General features: G+C 45.4%; 1 protein-coding gene across 2 annotated transcripts in view; it reads left to right on the forward strand.

Moving 5' to 3' along the window:
• TVP23C (trans-golgi network vesicle protein 23 homolog C) overlaps nucleotides 1-22,196 on the forward strand; it is a 62,203-nt gene extending 40,007 nt beyond the window's left edge. The window contains exons 7-9 of one of the 2 annotated variants that reach the window (XR_015769250.1): nucleotides 9,737-9,797; nucleotides 10,201-10,327; nucleotides 21,736-22,196. The gene's annotated coding sequence lies outside the window, so the exon portion shown is untranslated. Of the gene's footprint in view, nucleotides 1-9,736; nucleotides 9,798-10,200; nucleotides 10,328-21,735 lie in introns of those variants that run through there. The other variant, XR_015769251.1, reaches the window with a different exon arrangement.
• The last annotated feature ends 357 nt before the right edge of the window (nucleotides 22,197-22,553 follow it).

Consider the following 22,553-nt stretch of genomic DNA (forward strand, 5'->3'; position numbering starts at 1 on the left):
TTGACTTCAACGTGATGTGGGGGTTGGATTTAGGATATTCAGAGCAATTGGTTCTCAGGGGGATGGTGCCACCCCCGAGGGAGGGTGTTTTTGTAATTTGGGGAGGGAAGGGTTGCTTAACACAATGATTGGTCCCTTTGCTGGGTGATATTTGAACGTGTGGAGCCTAGGGATGCCAGGTGCTGGTAGAACATAGGACAGTTCCCTATAGCCAACAATTGTCCAAATAACGTCTGTATCTCCCATTGAACAATTACATGAAAATTTTGTTGATAATTAGAAAAAAAAGCACCCCCTGACAGCTGTCAGCTGGAAGCTGACCCGACCTGAACTGCGAAGCCTATGGCGTCCTGTTGAACATAAATACTTTTATTCAGCACTAACATCTGACAAAGCCATTCTGTGACTGTGACGGAGCAAGGCAGAAATAAGGACACTGGAATCATGTTGGAGCATAGAAACAAGAATACTGTGCAAACCACAGAAAATGACCGAACACCCGCCCTCCCCTCTCCTGGCTTACATGAGTGACTGACTCCTGCTTTGCCAACTAGTATTTTAACTTGTCCCGATGCCATATCCCCCTCTCCCCAGCTCTGCGGTAGCCTTGAAAACCAGCAACCTTGAACCACAGTAACTGTGAAAGGCAATGGCCTAGCAACCACTGGAAGAATTTGGAATTCCCCTAAATAGGCTTGGAGTTATCCAAAAGAATTGTCAGTATTTGATCCGTCTGACAGCTCCCTAGAAAAATCCCAGTCATGGGGCTTATCTTTATTTAACATGACCCATTGAGGAAAAACCCTGTCCGCAGGTTGTTTGTTGGAAATAATCAGTGGTAATTGCATAAACAGCATAGCTGCCTGAAATGGTAATGCCAGTTGGGGCAAATGAGACTGGTCCAAAAAATTCAAAAGTTTTAAGAGTGAGATGCCCATAAGAGGCTTTGAAAAGCCTTACGCTATTTCTAGAGATGTGGAAAGGCATATGCATGTACAGGATTTGCATGCCCAGGAAAGACCTGAAAAGGCCCCAGTCTCTCAGTTCTGGATGATCTTGAGGCTCTGCACAAACAGAAACTAGAGGCTTAGGGAGAGTTGTTAACAGTTGGAGTCCTGAAGATGTGCCCTAGTACACATGAGCCCCTCAGCAAAAGGTGGGAGATACTGTTTCGGGTGCTTAAGAAGATCCTATCTAATTATTAGATGAAGACTAAGCTAACAGTAGAGATTACAGTGGCTACACATGATAAATAATGCAGACTTTACAAGGAACCCTTATACACTGTTGGTGGGAGTGCAAGCTGGTGCAGTTACTCTGGAAAACAGTATGGAGGTTCCTCAAAAAGTTGAAAATAGAGCTACCCTACAACCCAGCAATTGCACTACTGGGTATTTACCCCAAAGATAGAAATGTAGGGATCTGAAGGGGCACCTGCACCCCAATGTTTATAGCAGCAATGTCCACAATAGCCAAACTATGGAAAGAGCCAAGATGTCCATCAACAGATGAATGGATAAAGAAGATGTGGTATATATACACAATGGAATATTATGCAGCCATCAAAAGGAATGAGGTCTTGCCATTTGCAACGACGTGGATGGAACTAGAGGGTGTTATGCTGAGTGAAATAAGTCAGAGAAAGACAAGTATCATAGGATCTCACTGATGTGAGGAATTTTAGAAACAAGACAGACGATCATAGGGGAAGGGAGGGAAAAATGAAACAAGATGAAACCAGAGAGGGAGACAAACCATAAGAGACTCTTAATCTCAGGAAACGGAGGGTTGCTGGAGTGGAGGGGGGTGGGAGGGATGGGGTGGCTGAGTGATGGACACTGGGGATGGTAAGTACTATGGTGAGTGCTGTGAATTGTGTAAGACTGATGAATCACACACCTGTACCCTTGAAACAAATACATTATGTTAATAAAAATTAAAAAAAAATGCAGACTTTACAGAACAGTTCAGGAAAGTCACGAAAAACCCCGGCAAGAACAAGAACTTAAAAGGAGGGGGCAACAGATTTGATTTTCTGAATTGCCACCTTATTTTAATTGTCCAGTGTTCAACAATTACGAGATAGGCAAAGAAACGAGAAATGTGTTTCATGCACAGGGAAAAAAAAATAAACAGAAACCATCCTTGAAGCCCAGACTTTAAATCAACTGTCTTAAATATGTTCAAAGAGCTAAAAGAAACTAGAAAAATTACTTATGTACAAAATGAGAGTATCAGTAAAAAGATAAAAATTGTTAAAAAAAAAAAAAAAGAAGAACCCAAATAGAAGTTTTGGAACTGAGAAGTACAATAACTGACATGAAAAATTTGTGAGAGGAGTTCACCAGATTTGACGGATGAAATAATCAGAAACCTTGAAAAGAGGACTGTTGTAATTATCCAGTTTGAGGAGCAGAAAGAAAGAAGAATGAAGAGTGAAGACAACCTAAGGGTCTTGTGGGACACCATTAGGCATACCAACATACACATTATGGGAGTCCTAGAAGGAGAAGAAGGGGGCAGAAAGAGTATTTGAAGAATTAATGGCTGAAAACTTCCCAAATTTGATGAAGGACTTGGGAAAAAAAGACACCCATTAATCTGCACATCTAAGAAGCTCAACAAATTCTAAATATGGTAAACTCAAAAGAGATCCATATCTAAAGTTATCATAGTCAAACTCAAAAGCTAACGACAGCGAATGTTGAAAGCAGCAAGAGGATACAACCCATCACATGTAAAGGGTGCTCAAAAAGATTAAAAGCTTGCTTCTCATCAGAAATGATGAGGTCAGAAAGCTGTAAGACGACATATTCAAAATAGACTTTAAGACAAAAAAAAAAATGCTACAAGACACCAACGACAGTACATATTGATAAAAGGGTTGGTCCATAAGGAGGACCTAACAATTATATATGCACTTGGCAACAGAGCTCTAAAATGCCTGAAGCAAATGCTGAGAGAATTGAAGGGAGAAATAGGCAATTCAATTATTATTACTAATGATTCACTATTGGTAATTTTTAATGATTAAGAGATAATCCATATAAAATATCCAGCATAGTCCCAGGTGCGTGGCATGCACTCTGTAATGGTAACTGGTGTTTAGAAGGAAAAATTGAGTTGCTTTGCTAGTGTGGTCAGGAAATCTAACAGTAGTTGGAGACTTCAATATCTCATTTTTTTTAAAAAGATTTATTTATTTTAGAGAGAGTCGGGGAGGGGGAGAGGGAGAAAGAGAATATCCAGCAGACTCCGCTGAGCGCAGAGCCTGACCCGGGGCTCGATCCCATAACCCTGAGATCATGACCTCAGCCGAAATCAAAGAGTCGGCTACTTAACTGCGCCACCCGGGCCCCCCAGTATCTCCCTTTTAATAATGGATAGATGAATGAGGCAGAACAAGGAACTAGAGAATCCAAGAGCACTGTAAATGAAGTAGATCTAACAGACCTCTATTCCATCCAAGAACAGTATCGTACATATTTTACTCGAGCACACGGGACATTCTTGAGGATAGACCATATGTTAGGCCGTAAAATAATCCACAGTAAATCAAAAGGGATTAAAACCGTACAAAGTATGTTCTCTGACCACAATGAAGTTATATTAGAAATCAAGAGCAGAAGGAAATTTAGGAAATTCACAAATATGTGGAAATTAACACATGCAAGTAACCAGTGGGCCACAGAAAATTAGAAAATACTTTGAGATTAATGAAAATGAAAACACAACACACCAAAATGTATAGGATGCAGTCGTAAGCAGTGGTTAGAGGGATATTTATAAGTATAAACCCCTATATAACTGTAAACTATAAACTCTCATTCATTGCTGGTGGGAATGCAAAATGGTGCAGCCACTATGGAAGGCAGTTGGACAGTTTTTTATAAAACTGAACATACTCTTCCCATATGGTCCAGCAAATGTGCTCCCTGCTATTTGTCTAAATGAAATGAAACATGTCCACACAAAAAGCTGGATATTGGTGCTTAGAGCCACTTTATTGATAATTGACCCAAATTGGAAGCAACTAGGATGTCCTTCGGTATGTGAATGAACAGTTAAATTATGGTACATCCAGACAATGGAATATTACAGGTTTTTTTTTTTTTTTTTTGAGAGAGAGGATGTGCGAGCGCATGTGCATGTGAGTGTGTGGGGGAGGGGCAGACAGGGAGAGAGAATCTCAAGCTGACTTCACTCTCAGTGTGGAGCCTCATGCGGGGCTCGATCTCATGACCATGAGATCATGACCTGAGCCGAAATCAAGAGTCGGACGCTTAACCTACTGAGTCACCCAGGTGACCCCAGACAATGGAATATTATTCATCACTAAAAAGAAATGAACTATTAAGCCACAAAAAGACATGGAGGAAACAAATGTATAATACTAAATGTAAGAAGCCAATCTGAAAAGACTACACGTTATGATTCCAACTACATGACATTCTGGAAAAGGCAAAATACTCTGTATGATACTATAATGATGGAGACATGGCATCTTACCTCTGTCCAGATGCAAAATGTACAACACCGAGAGTGATGCCTAAGGAAAACTATGGACTTTGGGTGATGATGATGTGTCAATATAGGTTTATCAGTTGTAACAAAGATACCACTCTGGTGGGGGATATTGATCATGGGGAAGGTTATGCATCTGTAGGGCAGGGAGTATATGAAAAATCTTTGTATTTTCCTCTCAATTTTGCTATGAATCTAAAACTAAAAAAAAAAAAGTCTTAAGAAAAAAGATCTCAAATCAATAGTCCAATTTTTCACCTTAGGAAACTAGAAAAAGAACAGCAAAGTAAACCCAAAGTGAGCAAGGAAAGAAATACTAGAGAGGAAATAAAAGAAACTGAGAATAGGAGAACAATAGAGAAAATCAACAGAACCCAAAATTGGTTCTTTGAAAGATCAACAAAATTGACGAATTTTCAGCTCAACTCACTAGGAAAAGATTAAAATTACTAAAACCAAAATGAAAGAGGAGACATCACTACTGAGAAAAAGCAATCCATAACCGAATAATACTTTTGTAAAGTAATGGTTGTCCTAATAGAGCATGTTACACCTATTTGTGGTGGTAATGGCATCTTACATATAAGCTTTCAAACATTGCACTTTCTCCAAAAAGTGCTTTCCGTGACTTGTTTCGTCCTCACAACATTCTTGGAGTTGTGCAGGAGTGTTGTACATGGCACGATGTAATCATGAAGAACCTGTGTTTGATTCAGACATACCTGGGTCATGGATGCAATTCTCTCTCCTGGCTTTGACTTTGAACAGGTCACTTACCCCATTTTTATAGATGAGGCAGTAAGCTGAGTCTCATAAGTAAGATCACTTACCCTTTGAGTTAGCAGAGGGAGGGATTCACAAGGATTAAGTGAGATAATCCACGTAAATATTCATCATGGCTCCAAGCTCATGGTAAGCACGTTATAATGGTAACTTATTCAGAAAGGGAAACAGAGTTTTTAGCTAGTGAAAGGTAGAGCGGTCAGGAAATCTAACCCCTAGTTAGAGCAGCTTCTCTTTAATTTAGATTCCCATCCAACATATGGCATGGAGAATTCAAATGTAGCAAAGCAGTCAGTTGCAGGAAAGAAGGCTGACTCTCTTATTTTTCATTTTGCTTAGAACAAGCGAGGGATCATAAGATTATATAGGCTGGTAAATTGCTACAGTGGTCGTTTATAATTTATTTTATATTTAAAAGGCATCCTGTTATGTTTTTCAGATGGTTGTTGAAATCCAACAATGTCATGCATGGATTAGTCTTCGTAATTGTAAACATTTCTTCGAGGATGTTTTTCTCTGCCCGCTCTTTTTCTCTCTTTTTTTTAAGTGGGGGAGAGGAGCAGAAAATCTTAAGTAGGCCCCATGCTGACATAGGGCTCGATCCCACACTCCTGAGATCATGACCTGAGCGGAAATCAAGAGTCAGACGCTTAACTGACTCCGCCACCCACGTGCCCCATCCTCTTTTTGCTTGTAACTTGCACACTGGCCGCTAGATGGCAATACACCAACATAAAATGTAAATGAAACCCTCCCGTTGCAGCACCTTATTTATTTGGTTTAATGGGAAATGATGATTTTCCTGGAAAATTAGCCTGCAAGTAGTGAGTTAGGACTAAATCCATGTTTCCTGTGGTGTAATTAATTAAAGCCAGTGCTGATGAATAGATGCAAATGTTTTGTCCCATCTTGAAATCCTGATGAATGTAAGTTTTTAATTTTAATATTGAAATTATCAAATTTTTAACGGGTTCCTTTTTTTATGTGCCATACTTGGGAACCTCTTTCTTGCCCTAAGGACATATTCTCCTAAAAGTTTCATAACTTTGTCTTTTACATTTATGTCTTTAAGCCTTTAATATTGACTTTTTTTTTGGTATGGTGTCACATAAAGATCTGTAATAAATTGTATTATTTGCTCATAATTTTTCTTTTCCTTCCTGCCTTTGCCATGGTTCATTGTGGGCAGAATATTCTCCACTTTCCCACCATCTTGAACTTAATCATATGACTTGCTTTGGTGAATGGAATGTGAGCAGATATAATGTATGCCCTATTCAATAGGCCGCCTTATTTATTTATTTTTTTAATTTTTTAATAATAAAAAATTAAATTTATTTATTTATTTGGGAGAGAGAGCACGAGCTTAGCTCATGACTTGAGCCGAAGGCAGACGCTTAACCAACTGAGCCATCCAGGCGCCCTATGGGGTATTCTCATCTTTTCTGTAGTGAGTATTCTGATCCATGGACATTGTGTATAACTTCATTCCTTGATTTCTTTTAGTAAAGTTTTTATTTTTTCCAGATACCTTTTATATATTTGTTAGCTTTATTGTAGGTCGGTCTATCTATCTATCTATCTATCTATCTATCTATCTATCTGTCAAGTAACTTCTATTCCCAATGTAGGGCTCAAACTCACGACCTGGAGATCAAGAGTTGCCCGCCCTACCAACTGAGCCAGCCAGGTGCCCTGGTACTTTTTCTTTTTTGATATCATAAATAGTATCTTTTACAACCACATTTCCTAAATGTTTGTTTTAAACTTACATACTTTAGGGTTTTTGTGCAAATACTTTTGGGATTTTTATGGAGACAGTCATGCTAATTGCAAATAAAGACAAATTTGATTCTTTGTTTCCAATTTTTATATTATTTATCTAATTATGCCTCATTCCACTGGCTAGGAACTGTGGTATAATGTTGTAAAGATGTGGTGATAGCAAAGTATTGTTCCTGATATTAAAGGGAATGTTTTCAACATTTTGCCATTAAATATATTTGCTATAGAAGTTTTTAGATACTATATATCAGAAAGAGGAAGTTTCTATCTAATCCTAGCTTGCTGAGAGATTTTTGTCATGGATGGGAGATGAATGGTATCAAACACTTTTTTCTGCATTCTTTGGGAAGGTCATTTTGTTTTTCTCCTTTAGTGGTGAATTATATTAAATAATTTTCTAATGTCAAACCAAACTCATGGAATAAATACAATGTGTTCATGATCCCTCACCTTTGTTTTTTAAAGAGGTTCTATGCCCAATGTGGGGCTTAAACTCACTACCTTGAGATCAAGATTCACATGCTCTATGGAATGAGCCAGCCAGGCGCACCCCTCACTATTTTTACATATAGCTGGGTTGGGTTTGCTTCTATATTTTAGATGACTTTTTTCATCTATGTTTATAAGTGAGATTGATATGAAATTGTACTTTCTCTCTTTTTTTTTTTTGAAATTTTACTTTTTCGAACTGTCCTATTGAATTTTGTTATAAGGGTAGGATTGCCTTGTAAAGTGAGTTGGCAGTCAGTCCCTCTTTCTCTCTATCATAGAGTTCTTTGTGTAACATTGGAAATATTGTTTTCTTTAGTGGTTGGTCGTGGCTGGAAGGACGGCTTGAGCCTGGTGTTTTCTTTGTGGGAAGGTATCAAGGTTATATCAGCCTTATAAAAGGAGTTCAGGACTGTATCTTTTTCCTTCCTCTGGACCAGTTTGTGCAAAACAGGGATTACCTGTTCCTTGTGTGTTTGGTAGAATCTGCTTGTGAAACTCTAAGCATGGTGATAGTGTGTTCACGTTATGTGCTTGTGCATGTGTGTTTTAAGTTCCTGATTCAGTTACTTTTATTGCTACTAGTCTTGTCTATTCTTCTTGAGTCTGTTTGGTTCTTTCTATTTTTAAAAGATAATTCTCCCATTTTGCCCGTTTTTTTTTTTTTAATTTACTTATTTGTTTTTAGAGAGAGAGCGTGAGCACGAGTGGGAGGAGGGGCAGAGGGAGAGGGAGAAAGAGAATCTTCAAGCAGACTCCCCGCTGAGCATGGAGCCTGCCACAGGGCTTGATCTCACGACCCTGAGATCATAATCTGAGCCAAAATCAAGAGTTAACTGACTGCGCCACCCAGGTGCCCCATTTTGCCTAGTTTTGAAACTGAAAAAGGATCAGGCTGAAGTTTTAGAAAGATCTGTGGTCAGGTAAAGTCACAGTGACTAGAAAGCACACATATTTTTCCATTTAAACTTTAATATTATGTGTGTAATATATTAATTTTCAAATAATATTAATAACATTAATATAAATAATAATATCAATAATAATATTAATATACTTAATACTAATATTAGTAATACATGTTTGGGAGGCTGGGACTTACAGGAAAGGCATCGGTATCTTGCTTGATGTCACCCTGAAGGGCAAGGTTGCCTTGTCGATGTGGGGCCCTGATCACTTTTAACCTCATTAGTCTTTTTAAGCCTTGTTCTCTTGTTTGCAAAATGGTGATAGATCTCCTCGCTTCACAGGAATTGTGAGGAGTAAATGATCACGTATTGCAAGCCCCTGGTAACACACAACTATGGAAACAGACCTAAGAGAACCTTCAGAGAACTTCTGGACCAGGCATTCCTACACATCACTTGTGGGACGCGACATTGGGCGAGTCTCTAAAAAGTCCCAGGAAGAACTTTCAGAATTATAAGCGTATAGGAAAAAAAATGTTTTCTGGGGACTTCCGCTATCAGCCACAATGTGGTAGCAAGGACTAGACTCAGCCTCCCATAGAAAACAATCAGAAGACTGGACACGATAGATGAAGTCATTTCCGCCCCACAGGCATTAGACAACACACGGTGCATAATTGCAGTGCCTGAGAATGGGGAAATAAATTTGAGTGAGCCTTATAATCACCCTGGCTTTCTGCCTGGAGGCAATTTCTGACAATGAGATCAGGGAGCAGGAAAGTAAACAGAGCTGGGATCAAAGATGATCTAAAGAAGGGAGCCCAGGGTGAACAGGTGATCTGAAGTCTGGTCATCTGGGAAACGGTACGAGTCCTAGGGCTGTTGAGCTGGGAGCAGAAAAGACTTGGGGGGTGGGGCTGGGGGTTCCTGCAGAGTGTCTTCAGAGATTGGAAGGACTGTCATGTTGAGTAGGGTATTCGTGGTCTGTAAGGCTCCGGGAGACAGAATTAGGGTGCTTGGTGAGAGATTACAGGGGGAGGATTTTGGCTGAGTCCAAGGAAACACTTCATTGGCAATCACGTCGATCAGGTACGACTGGCCGCCTTGCCCATCTGGGCCGATGAAGGGACTGAACAGGTGTGCTGGGCTGTCGCCAGAAGTGTTCCTGCTACGGGCAAGGGACTGACCTAAATGACATCCGCGGCCCATTCTCAAGATTTTTTATGGCTTGATTTTTTTTTTTTTAGCTTGGACTCTATAAGAGGCAGGCGACACCAACTGACTGTGCTTTGAAGAATGTTGAGAAAAGTAAGAATCCCCGAAGACCCCACCCCATAAAATAAAGAAAAGACTACCTAGGGTTTTAAAACAGGAATTTCCCTCACATATCGATTGTATTTATATTTTTATTTGATTTCTCACCTTTGGTGTGCCTTTCCGCACATGTGTCATATCCACGTTGTAATAAACTATGTGGATACCGGGTGCTTCCTCTATACCTGCGTGGACGCTCAAGGGGGGTTGGCAAACATATATCTGGTCTGTTGCCTCCCCGTGCTGTGCCCCTGGCAGACATCACTAGTCAACCATGGAGCTCTTGTCCACCGAGCTCAGTCTTAGCCATGGAAATTCTCTGGAAACTCTGATTCTCGATGATGACGTCTCATAGTTAGGATTAGTACTGACGGTGTCTCACTATTTGCTGTCCCAGGACCGAAGGAACGCTTACGATTCTCTGAGGCACAGTAACGACCCGTCCTGGCCAGGATCTATGTTTCCGTCAGCTGCTGGAGAGCCCAGCTGTCCTGTTTTCCCCACGTCGGAGCTATGTGGGAACGGTGAGCATGCTGGAGGTTTGGCTGAGTGCCAAGGGGGACATTTTGGGGGCACTGAATACAAGGGATGGCTCCTGGATGATGCAAATGCAAAAGGTATGGAGCCTGGATGTGATGTTGATACAGTGTATAAGGTTGCAACCATATAGAGTGGGAGTTGGGACATGACCGCATCTCTGAATGCCTTATTTTTGGGGTTAGAACCCCACCTTGTGACGCTCCTTCGTGCCCATGGGGCTCTCTGTGAGAGCCTGGGGGCGTTCTTCTTGGCTGAGGATTATCTTCAGCCTGATTCGCGGTGTGGTAGAAAGGGAAAAGTCTCAAGGCTCAGCCCTGTGCCTGCCCCCGACCAGCTCAGCGGCTCCCCGCACTGGACCGGGCTTCCTCTTTAAGGAGGGCTGGAAAAACCCATCTCCAATAGTTGCTTGGAGATTTAATGAGACGGACTAGGTAATGCGGCAAGCCGCACAGTGGATATTAAAAATTACCAGCACTTGTATAATTAGACTTATATAATTGTATAATTTTACGGTCCTGCGCCGCCCCCGAGTCCTTTACACACACCACCTCACTGATGTCCCTGATGACTGTATGAGGTAGCTACAGTGATATCCCCTTCATCTGAGAAGATGAGGGACTGAGACACGGAGCAGCTGATTCTCCTCAGGCTCACACAGCTCGTACTTGGCAGAAACAGAACTCAGGCTTCGGAAGTCTGACCCCAAACCCCTCACTCCTAAGTGCTCCGCGGCGCCCCCCCCCGAGAGACCAGACCCTGTCCTGCCTGTGTGACCATCAACACATATTTCCTGGCCAGCTGCGGCCTGAAAGACACGGTGTTAGGTGCTGAGTAGGATACAAATATTAATAAGATACATTTAGGGGGGCGCCTGGGTGGCTCAGTTGTTTAAGTGTCTGCCTTTTTTGCTTACGATGATCCCGGGGTCCTGGGATGGAGCCCCGCGTCCCTTCTCCCTCTCCCTCTGCCCCTTCCCCCTGCTCGTGCTCGCTCTCTCTCCTTCTCTGATAAATAAATAAAAATCCTAAAATAAATAAATAAATAAATAAGATACATTTAGGGGTAAAGGGAAGGGGATGTGAAATTGAGTGGGGCCCGGTCCTGGGGCCACAGAAGGCTTCTCGTCGGCGCAGGGTGATGGGGGAAGGGGCGAGAAATCCAAGTGGTCAACAGGAAGGAGCGCCCCAGGGAGATGACTGGCACTCATTAGCCTTCCAGGGATTTCTGCAGGGGTTCATTATTAAACAGGCCCTCTCATTTATGAAGTGGTCTCTTTTGAGTTTGCCGAGGGGGAACTGACTTACCGGGGCTTAGTCAGAGCTCGGTGAAGCGGAGATGGTGGAGTTTCTGGACTTGCACACCCCGGGTGAGAAGCCACGCCTGTGTGCACAGCACACACCCTGAGTTGGGTGGGCAGGCAGCTTCTTTTAGTTGTGCGCAACCTCAATTTTATGCCCAGATCTGCAATACAGCCTGCTGGATATTTATACTTGGGAGGTCTGGCCGTCACCTCAAACTTGGTCTTCCTGGAACCAAACCCATTGTCCCATTGCTAACTGTTCTGGACTAAATCCCATCCCCACCAAACTCATATGTTGAAGTCCTAACCCCCCAAAACCTCAGAATGTGACTGTCTTTGGAGACGGGCCCTTTACTGGGGGTGATTAAGTTAAAGCGAGGGCATTATCATGGGCCCTGATCTAATAGGCCTGGTGTCCTTATAAGGAGATTAGGGCGCAGACTCACATGGACAGAAGGACGCTGTCTATAAGCCAAGGGGCGAGGCCTCCAGAGACACCAGCCCAGCTGACACCTTCTTGCGAGACAAGAACGGGCAGCCTGGGTTCAAGTTCGCCACCTTCTGGCTACGTGGCCTCTTGCCAAGCTAGGGAAACACTGCTGGAGGGATCGGGTGGGGGGGGGGTGGTCCAAGACCCAGCAACAAGAGGGGAGTCCGGTATCCCCACCCCAGCCAAAGCAGAAGACTTTGTCCAGGCCTGTAATGACCTCCAGGAGAAATAGTGTCAGGTCTACCCCCAGCTGGCTCGGACAGACTGAGCACTTGGGACAGAGCATCATGGACAGTGACAACCTCAACACACGGACTGGCTTATCACACAGACTGCTCTGGGCAGAGCTCACTCCTTCCACTCCAGGTTAGCCATACCAGACACACAGCGCGTGGTCACACCCGGACTGGGCAGGTGCACCGCCCAGTGCCGCCCTGGGCCACCTGCATGGGGAAGGGACTGGCTGGGCAGTCTGCCATCTCGTCCTATCCGTACCAAATGCTTAGGTACATTTCCCGAGATCCCAGCTGGGGTGCGAAAACCACCTTGTTAATTTGTAGGGTTAACGATGAAAGGGCACGAATTAAGAATTGTGTGCGCTTCTGAGCCGACTGTCATGCAGCCAGACTCCCGGCCATCTGCTCTCAGGTCCCCGGATCTGTTTAGTCGAGCACAGCTGTATGCTGCCCTGTCCAACTTCTGACCCACACACTCCTCTAAGAGGAGTGAGCTTTCTAACTGAAATACAACTGAGTGAGAAATATGGATAAGCAAAGAAAATGCATGGACGCCTTAACACCGACTGAAGACCGGCTAGACAGGCACACTACTACTCAGTGTACAGCTGGTGAAAGAGAATGAGCGGGGCCCACGTGTTTCCCTCTCGAGCAACCACCGAGATAGAGCTAACTGGGAAAACCAAGGCGCAGAGTGATGTGCACAGCATAAAACTGCATTTTTATTGCAGAATTTAAACAACTAGTAAGACTCTTTCATATATGCGCGTGTCGATTTGCAGGAGCACAGTAAAAGGCGAGCAAAGGCCCGTACCAAATTGTTAACCTTAATTAGATTAGAAGCGGGGACTGTAGGCGACATGCGGATTAGTAGTTTTTTTTCCCCCCATAAATCTGTATATTATTCTACTTGTTATGCTGAGTCCAGTGATAACTTTAAAAAAAAAAAGATTTTATTTATTTATTTTAGAGAGAGAGAGTGTGCACAAGTGGGGGGCGGGGCAGAGAGAGGGAGAGAGAGAGAATCTCAAGCAGACTCTGGGCTGAGCGCAGAGATTGATGCCGAACTGGATCTCACGACCCTGAGATCGTGACCCGAGCCGAAATCAAAAATCGGATGCTCAACTGACTGAGCCATCAAGGTGCCCCCAGTTGTCACTTTTATAATAAAAAGCCCAATTAGATAAAGAACAGAAGGACTCCGCTCAGATGCCACCTCCTTCAAGAAGCCTTCTCTGATGCTTTCAGGCCCTGTCTTTGCCCCCACGGCACTCCCTGTCTGCCTCTATGACTGTAACTCCTGCACTGAATTGCAGTAATGTGTCTCCTTTGTGCTCCTACTGAGTGGGAGCTTCTTAAGGTCAGGATCCATGTCTTATTAACTTCCATATCCCCGACACCCAACCCATGGCCAGCACATAGTAGGTGCTCTGTAAATGCATGTTGAATGCAGGCACTATGGACTGAATTGTGTCCTCACCAAAGTCATATTCAGATTCATTCATCCAAGGTAAGGTGCTGCACCCCGTGAAGAGCGGAGGGGAAGTTCTCTTGGCCGTGTGCGGAGCTGCTTCTCAGCGCTGCGGCTTTCCCGTTAGTGACAGACATGGGGTCTCTGTGCCTCCCTTGCCGTCCTCCCTGGATTCAGAGCACACCTGGGAAAATCAGGGAAGGTCCTTTTTCCTTCCAGGTCCTTCTGTTTCATGCTGAGATTCAGGCAGTGGTTTACCTAGTTCACATTTTCAGGACCATGAGCTTTTGCCTTTCATGAGTCCAAGCGTATTTTAGTGTGAATTGGGGAAAGGGGTTGCGGGTGGGGGGAAGGCGGTGAGGGTGGTGGTGATATTTGGGTACACGTTTTACCGGCTTCAGACTGTACACAAATCTCTCACACGTGTCTTGTTCAGGGAAGGCAGGTGATACCAAAAACTAAGTCAGTGGCAGCTACTTACACCTGCTTGAAAACATTCTTTTGTCCTGCTAGTGGATGCTATGTTAGAAAATCCTCAAACTGTCAGAAGGGCAAGAGCAAACATTCTACCTCTTTGCTCTGAAAATGTAAATTGTTTGAGAGATTGAAGGTTATAAATCTTGGTCCCCTGGATACAATCTTAAGACCAGATGACCCTCTGGGCCATGACGTTCCACGCTCCATCTGAGGCTTGAAACCCGCCCCTCCCGCCACCCTATACTTCTTATTTGCAGTCGTGAAAATCTAAATAAAGAAAAATACAGAGCCGTTTTAAAGAAGAAATGCCCAATTGTTTTCGCATAGAAAGTTTTTTAAAGCGTAGTTTAAAATTCAGTCCACTCTTGGGATATTTTTAGTCTCTTGAGAATGTTCCAGATCGCTGACTCAGTAAGCCCAGGCTCTCAAAAATGCGTGTTTTGAAACTCCACAATGTGACATTGTCTGAGCTCCTTGCCATTTGAGTCTGACCCTACAGTCTGAGTCTGCCTTGGTTTCCTAGGGGGGCTGTTCTCAGTCTTTCTGAGCACCCGACACCTCCCCCAACTCAAATCTGATGATCGGGCGAGTTCCTCACATAGCACAGAGAAAAGGGGACCAGGAGTGGATGTGAAGAACAGAAAGTCACTGTGTTCATGGCAGTGAACTCGAAAGCTCTCCTGCGCCAGTGGAGGTTCACATCCTCGCTTTGCAGAAGGAGAAATGAGAGCCCAGGAGGGGCAGGACTCGCGCCCGAGGTCTCACCCCACTCTCCTTCAGCCACCCCAAGCAGGGCAGTCGATGGCTCGGCTCTCCTCGATTCGGTGTGGCTTCTAACCTGGGCACCTTCCTTTGATCCAATTTACTTTGGTCATGGTAGTAGGATTGGTTTGCTTGATACTCAGTGGATGCTTTAGGAGTTGATAAGCGGGAGTGTCACCCAGGAATTCCAAAGCTGAAGCATACTGTGTTCATGAAAATGTCTCAGCGATTTTCGATGGGCCATATAATAAATATATATATTTTATACACACACACACACACACAGACACACACATGTACACACACACACACACGTACACATATATATACAGAGTTGACCCTTGACCAACACTGGTTTGAACCGCACGGGTGTGTGGGCTGTCCGAGTTATTGGTACTGGCAGATTCTCCCCGGGGAGCCTAGGCCCCTTTGGTCCTGAGAGGAAAAGTCCCTTTGGGATCCCAGGGAGACAGAGTCTGGTCTTATTTAGTTATTTATTTTTTAAGATTTATTTATTTATTTGAGAGAAAGAGACAGCAAGACAGCGTGAGCAGGGGAGGAGCAGAGGGAGGGGGAGAGAGAATCCTCAAACAGACTCCCTGCTGAGCGCAGAGTCTGACGCGTGGCTCGATCCCAGGACCCCAAGATCATGACCTGAGCCGAAATCCAGAGTCAGACGCTTAACCCCCTGAGCCACGCAGGTGCCCCAGAGTCTGGTCTTAAAAGAAGAACCTTAGATCTCATGATTTGTAGCTCAAGGAAGGGAGAATGCCAGGGCAAGGAAACAGCCTGACTTAGAGAAACGTTGGCAAAGATTTTACAAAGGAGACCCATCACCTTGTCTTTTCCAGCGTCTAACCCCAGCCCCCTCACATCATAACAGGCCACATCCCGAGAAAAACAGAAGAGAAGGCTTCAGTTCAGTGGTTTGTCCGCCCTGGCTCTTCCAGAAGCTATTAAGTCCGTTGTTCTCAAAGAGGGGTCCCAAGAGCACCGGCATAAATTGCCAGTAAGGCAGATCCTGGTATCCCGCCCGAGACCTAGGGAGTGAACAGCTCTGGGATGGGGGCCCGGCAGTCCGTGTTTTAACAAGTGGTCCAGTACTTTGAGACCCAGTGCTCTGAACATCCACAGATGAAGCCATAATCTCCAATTCCTGGAGTCTTCCTTGCGCTTCTGTAATTTAAGTCTGATCTTATGCTTTAAAGATATCAGATTGCCTAACTTTTACATGCTAGATATCGCAAGTTTACTTTTTCCAGAGTCACAAAATACTATCGAAAGGGAAAATGAAGAACATAATGGTATTCTCGAGCCATCCAGTGGAGTCAAGGGTTATTTTGATTTGGAGAAGCTTAGGGACTGGACCAGTTTTCTGACCAGAGCAAAGCGAAATGGGAAAATGGGAGCCATTAGATCAAAACGTCTGTCTTGCAGTTTATTAACTGTCCCGAGAGCCAGAATTGTTGGATCACCACAAACTCTATTGAGATTTTCTGTGCCTTAATGATTCCAATTCTTCAAGAGCTAAAACCAATTCCACTGGGTCTCTGAGAGCTGGAGAAACTTTTAAGATGCCTTGCGATTACCACGTTATGACTTTGACATTTTCTGAAGGCTTCTGGCACGGCAAAAGTATGCCTTGAGAACAGGGACTCTGTCTCTCTTATGGTGATACATTGGAGTGGAACAGGACCCTTGTTCTCGAGGGCAGTGAGCACTTTCAAAAAATCTGTAATGTCATTGTTGGCCCATCACAATCTCTCACATTTGTCTGGCTCTGCACTTCTCAAAGCTCTTTGACCTTCAGTCCGGTAGTTTGTCTCCATAAAATGCCCCTAGTAGACCGGGTACCTGTGATTAACTTTTGTGATCCTGTTGCCTTAGGTGTGAAACGCAGAAAGTGGCCTAAGGTCACGTGACCCATGGCAGGGTAGGGGGATAAGGCTGACCCTCCTACTATCCTTAAAATCAAAAGGGCCTGGAACACTGGTTTCCCATTTAAAAAAATATGTTAATATTTTTATAAAATAAACAGGTATAAAAGTGCTGGCCTTGTCGTTAGCAGTCTGTAAATGTGAGGTGTCACCAACTTGTCATCATCCAGTACAGGGAATGTCAAAGGGATTAAGTGGCTCTCTGGGGACATTCAGAAAGGCCATCACAGAGTTGGAACTCTGCCTGGGATCTGGGGTCCCTTCACCCCGAACTCCTTCCCCAAACCACACCTGACGCGTGAGGAGGGCTCCATGAATTTCAACTGTCTTTGCTCCCTGCATTCTCTTTTTTTTTTTTCGTATTCTATACAAATTTTCGTTAACATTTTATTTTATTTATTTATTTTTAATTATGTTATGTTAGTCACCATACATCACATCATTAGTTTTTGATGTCGCGTTCCATGATCCATTGTTTGTGCATAACACCCAGTGCTCCACGCAGAACGTGCCCTCTTTAATACCCATCACCAGGCTAACCCATCCCCCCACCCCCCTCCCCTCTAGAACCCTCAGTGTGTTTTTCAGAGTCCATCGTCTCACATGGTTCGTCTCCCCCTCCGATTCCCCCCCCTTCATTCTTCCCGTGCCATCCTCTCCTCACTGCTTCTTCCCCTGGAATTCTGTGCTAGACCCTCCAACAAAGCACAAAGCACAGGACGATATTTACTGGTCACATACTACATGCAAACACGGTCCAAGACAGGGGGCAATGCAGATATGAATTGGGCACCACGTTTCATTAATTCTTTTTTAAAAAGATTTTATTTATTTATTTGAGAGAGAGAGCACAAGCAGGGGCATGGCAGAGGGAGAAGCAGACTCCCTGCTGAGCAAGGAGCCCGATGCGGGGCTCGATCCCGGGACTCCGGGATCATGACCTGAGCCGAACACAGACGCTTAACCAACTGAGGCACCCGGACGCCCCTCATGTTTCACTCATTCTAAGCAGCACTTAAAAGACAATGTCAGCATCTCCAAAATCAGGGTATGTCGTCTATTGGCAGGTTCTTTTCTTTCTTAGAGATGTATAAAATAACGATGCATCTTAGGCTTGTGAAGATACAGGCGTTTCTCCTCTCCAGGAGCTTACAGTGTTTCTTCTGGGTAAGAGTTGGGGACAAAGGGCTGGGGAGGGGGGGTGCAGAGAGAGCGAGAGCGAGCCAGCGCGTGCGTGAGAGCCAGCCCCCACCAATAGCGCACGTTACAGTAAGCGCTAAATGGGAAGGAGGACAGTCCTAACTGGGAGCCGCAGAGGGTTTTCTCTGAGAAGGGAGAATTCGAACTAGATCCTGAAGGGTGAGTGGCATTTTAACAGGCAGAGAAAAGGTGGAAAGGCACTTGACCCTCACGGAACAGAGAAAGAGAGGCAGGATTTGCAGAGGGGCAGCGAGGTTTGAACCGCCCACTGCAAGGAAGGGTGTGCTTGCAGGGGGACTGACATTCATCTCGGGCAGCTCTAAATACTTCCTAACTCCTCATAACCAGCAGCTGCCCCAAGTCACCAAGGGCATGCCAGACCTTGGGCTGCCCCTCCATCCACCAGGAGCCCAACCATCTCCCCAGACCAGCTACTGAAGGGTTAATGCAGGCTCAGGCCTGAGCCTCCCCAGCGTCCTTTCAAAGGCTGGTTGGTGCCTGGCTCTCCCTGCAGTTAGGAGGGGAACTGCTCTGGGGGCTGATGAAGCAGGAAAAACCACCGAGAGCCAGATCAGAGAATGCTGGACAGGAGCTGTGGGCCAGGACAGAGGTCACCAAACCTTTGACACTGTGCACCTCCATGTCTGAGCATGCACCCCCAACAGCTGTGCATTGATTCATACACGTAGTTATCACTGCTCTCCTATGTAAAATCTAAAACAGACGCAAACATAAAAGCTAAAAAATAAAATAAAAACAATTAGAAATCAAAGCTAGAGCATCTTCTGACCACACTACAGAGACTCATCTCAGACCCCCCCACACGGGGTGAGTGCACCCCACTTGCCAGGGCGCTCGCTGTCTAGACAGTGAAGGAGCTAAGGCTGGACGGTGAATTTAGCTTTTCATTATAAAGAGGCAGAAGGAACTCAAGAGAGCAAATGGCCGTAGAAGACATGACCAAGAAGTAGGTCTGGAAACACTGGAAGTATTTTAAAAGGTTACAACAATGCCTTGTCCCGTATCCATTTGTAAGCTATTATTGGGTCTTTTTCCCGGTCCCAGTGTAGGTACTCTTCTCACGAAGGTGGTGGAGCTGTGGATGTGGCGAGAAGCAACAGGGAAGCCACAGTGAGGGGAACTGGGTTTTGGGAGCCCCAAGGAAGAGCAGACAGACGGTGGGAACCCAACCTCCTGAGGAATAAGAGGGAGACCTTGGCCGGGTTGGAGCAGAGCATATGGGCAACTGCAGGGCCTGAGCAGGACCTGGCCTGCCCTTGTCCATTGTGGCTGGGGCACCAACACTGAGTAGACATCAGTGGCCTGTGATGTCTCTCTGCTCCTTCCAAAAGCTCTGGGAAGGGAACAAAGACCATGGTTGCCCCGAATTGTCTGCCAACATCGTCTCTTCCCCATGTCCACATGAGGGGAAGTGGACGCTTGCTACAGGAGGTGGAAAAGAGTCAGAGTTACCAGGGTCAGCATGAGGACACAGAGTCAGACCCCTCATCACCCTCCAACTCAGAGATACCTTGGACCCAAAAGAAGAGATCCCCAATGGAGGGATGCCATCAGCCAGTGGGACAAGTACAGGTGGCCTCTGGGTTGATCTAACTGAATAATCAGACCACAGATATTCATTAAGGGCCTGAGCATGCCCATTTTAGAAAACAGTGCTCCTTCCCCACAAGCCGCTAACGTTGAATGAACATTACAAGATGGTGGCCACTGGGCTAACAACTTCACCTATTCACTCATTTATTCCTTATGCTGACTCTTGACTTCAAGGGACTGGTTCTATTTTTTTTTTTAAAGATTTTATTTATTTATTTGACAGAGAGAGACAGAGAGAGACAGCGAGAGAGGGAACACAAGCAGGGGGAGTGGGAGGGGGAGAAGCAGGCTTCCCGCGGAGCAGGGAGCCCGATGCGGGGCTCGATCCCAGCACCCTGGGATTGTGACCTGAGCCGAAGGCAGACACTTAACGACTGAGCCACCCAGGCGCCCCGGGACTGGTTCTATTTTTATCCCCACCTCACCAACGAAGAAGTCGAGGCACCAAGAGGAGACGTGACTAGCTTGGGTCACATGGGGAAGGAGTCGCTGTGCTGGGCTTTGGACCTGGGGAGGATTGATGAAGGCCCTGTGCTCCGAACCACAATGCTCATTGCCCCAGATTGGTAGGAGCATTGGCACACATCGCACAGCCTCAAACCCCATTAAGAAACTCCATCCCCACACAGAACTTCATCAACACTCATGCAACTTGGACCAAAGTTCTCCCTCCAGGCATCTGGGGAAGACACCTTAGCCCAGAGAGAGACACTGACATAGGTATGTTTTCACTTCCTTTGGACATGTTTGCTTTAAATATGAAAGGGAAAAAAAAGTCTGAGACTATAGCTCCATATCTGTCTTTCTTACCACTCCTTTTCAGTGCTGAGAACACATATGCATTGGATGTGTCATCACGGTGCAGGTGGCAGCCCCCGTGGCCCCATCTTACGTGATGCTGATCCAAAGAAACAGCAAATACTTGCCTCTCTCCCCCTTAAAAAAGGCAACTCACAAGTAATTCTGAGGTTTGGTCCTTCAAGAAACCACCTAAGGTGGGGGTGAGGGAGGGAAATGCATTCTTAATGCAGAACAAATCACTTAAAAAAAAAACAAAACTCTTCTCTCTCATTGAAACGTTCTCAGTATTTCCCACATTACTGGTCTCCAGACCTGCTGCAGACCTCCAGCCTCCCCATTCTCGACTCTTCCACATACACCCCATTTAAAAGCTCAGGCCGTCTACCGTTTGTCTCCAAGCAACCCCTCTGCTTCCTATCGACACCCAAGTACATTGTGGTCTGACCAGAAACAGAAAGCCCATGACCTCCACTCCAGTTCTGCTTCTCTCCTTCCCTGTTCTGTCTACATTCTCTGTTACCCAAGCGCAGGGACAAGCCAGGAAAGACAAAAGTCTCTGGAAGGGGAGACAAGGCAGAAAGAGTAGAAAACCCTACTCGGTGGAAATTTTGTCCCTGTGGACGATGCACGAATAAAAAGCCCTGTAGGGACCCTTCACAGCGTTTTGAAGGCTGGGCCCGCGCCTCCGGGGCTGGCCTGGTGGTTTCAGGATGCTGGGTCAGGCCTGATCGGATGCGGACAGGACCATGTTCAGGGGAAATACTCTCTGCTCTCGGGAGACTGTGCTTTTCATCCTTTTCCCTGAGAAATTATGGTCTAGGTTTCTGTGCTACTCACCCAGCTGCGGGAAGCAGAAGCACCTGACTCCTTGGCTCTGGGGGCTTTATTCTTGTGCTTCCCAGAATCCGAACCCCTGATCCTGTCCACTCCTTGTACAACACCGCCATAATTCACCATCTTGGAAACGTTCCTCCCGTTTGGCGCGGCAATGGCCTATTAAGCTAGCCTGGAAAATCCTCGCGGTTGCTTTGTCCTAACACTCACAGGACCATTTATTTCCACTTGCTTCATTTACTTTAAATCTCCCTCCTCCTCTACCCATAGGATTTCACCGAGCCACAGACTGGTTAATCTGCACGGAGTCTTCTTGTGCCTTATTTTGTTGAACACAAGACTGGATGCAAAAATCTCCACCCTTCGAAGGATCTGACATTCGAAGCAACCCAGCTGGGATTCCAGAATGGGAAAAAAGAAAAAAAAAAAAAGAAGGAAAGAAAGAAATAGAACATAACAAAGTAGCCAAATGAGACAGAGTTGTCCAAACGCTCCATAAATCTTTAGTTCCCTTCATTGTTCATTTCTAAGGACTGAAGTGTCCTAATTTATATAATCTTTTCCCTCCAGGACTTTTCATCAGATAAACTGAATTCTTCCACCCAGAACTTGTGAATTGAGCCAGTTACCGGAAACCTCCAGCCCCACCCTAAAATCCTCTTCCTCTTCGCTGCGCTTCGGGCTGGTGCCAGCAGGTGGCGCCAGCCTGCCTGTTTCCTCTCCCGGCTCTTCTGGGCGCGGGAGTGGGGCGGGGTGGGGGTGGGGGTTGGTGGGGTGGGGGGTGGGGGTGGGGGTGGGGGTGGGGGTTGGTGGGGTGGGGGGCGGGGGGAGGAGAGGCCCAATGGCAGAACTGCTGAGCCAGGGCCAAGATCGCTTCTGGCATCTGGAATGCGTTAACAACGGCCCACAGATCTGAATCTCATCTCCTTGGAAGAGAGTGAAGGAGAGGGAGCGAGCGAGAGAAAAGGGAGCCTGAAATACTAGGGACGGGAAGAGGGCACAGAAGATGCCCCCCAGCCCGGGCGTCATTACTGGGAAGGGTGTGCCTCTGCCCCTCGCTGGACCAGTGCAGCCCCCGGCAGCCCCCG

Source organism: Eumetopias jubatus, unplaced genomic scaffold (assembly GCF_037043125.1).
Source record: "Eumetopias jubatus isolate StellerSeaLion01/CBP00866 unplaced genomic scaffold, mEumJub1_p1.0 scaffold_10, whole genome shotgun sequence".
Taxonomy (NCBI): Eukaryota; Metazoa; Chordata; class Mammalia; order Carnivora; family Otariidae; genus Eumetopias; species Eumetopias jubatus.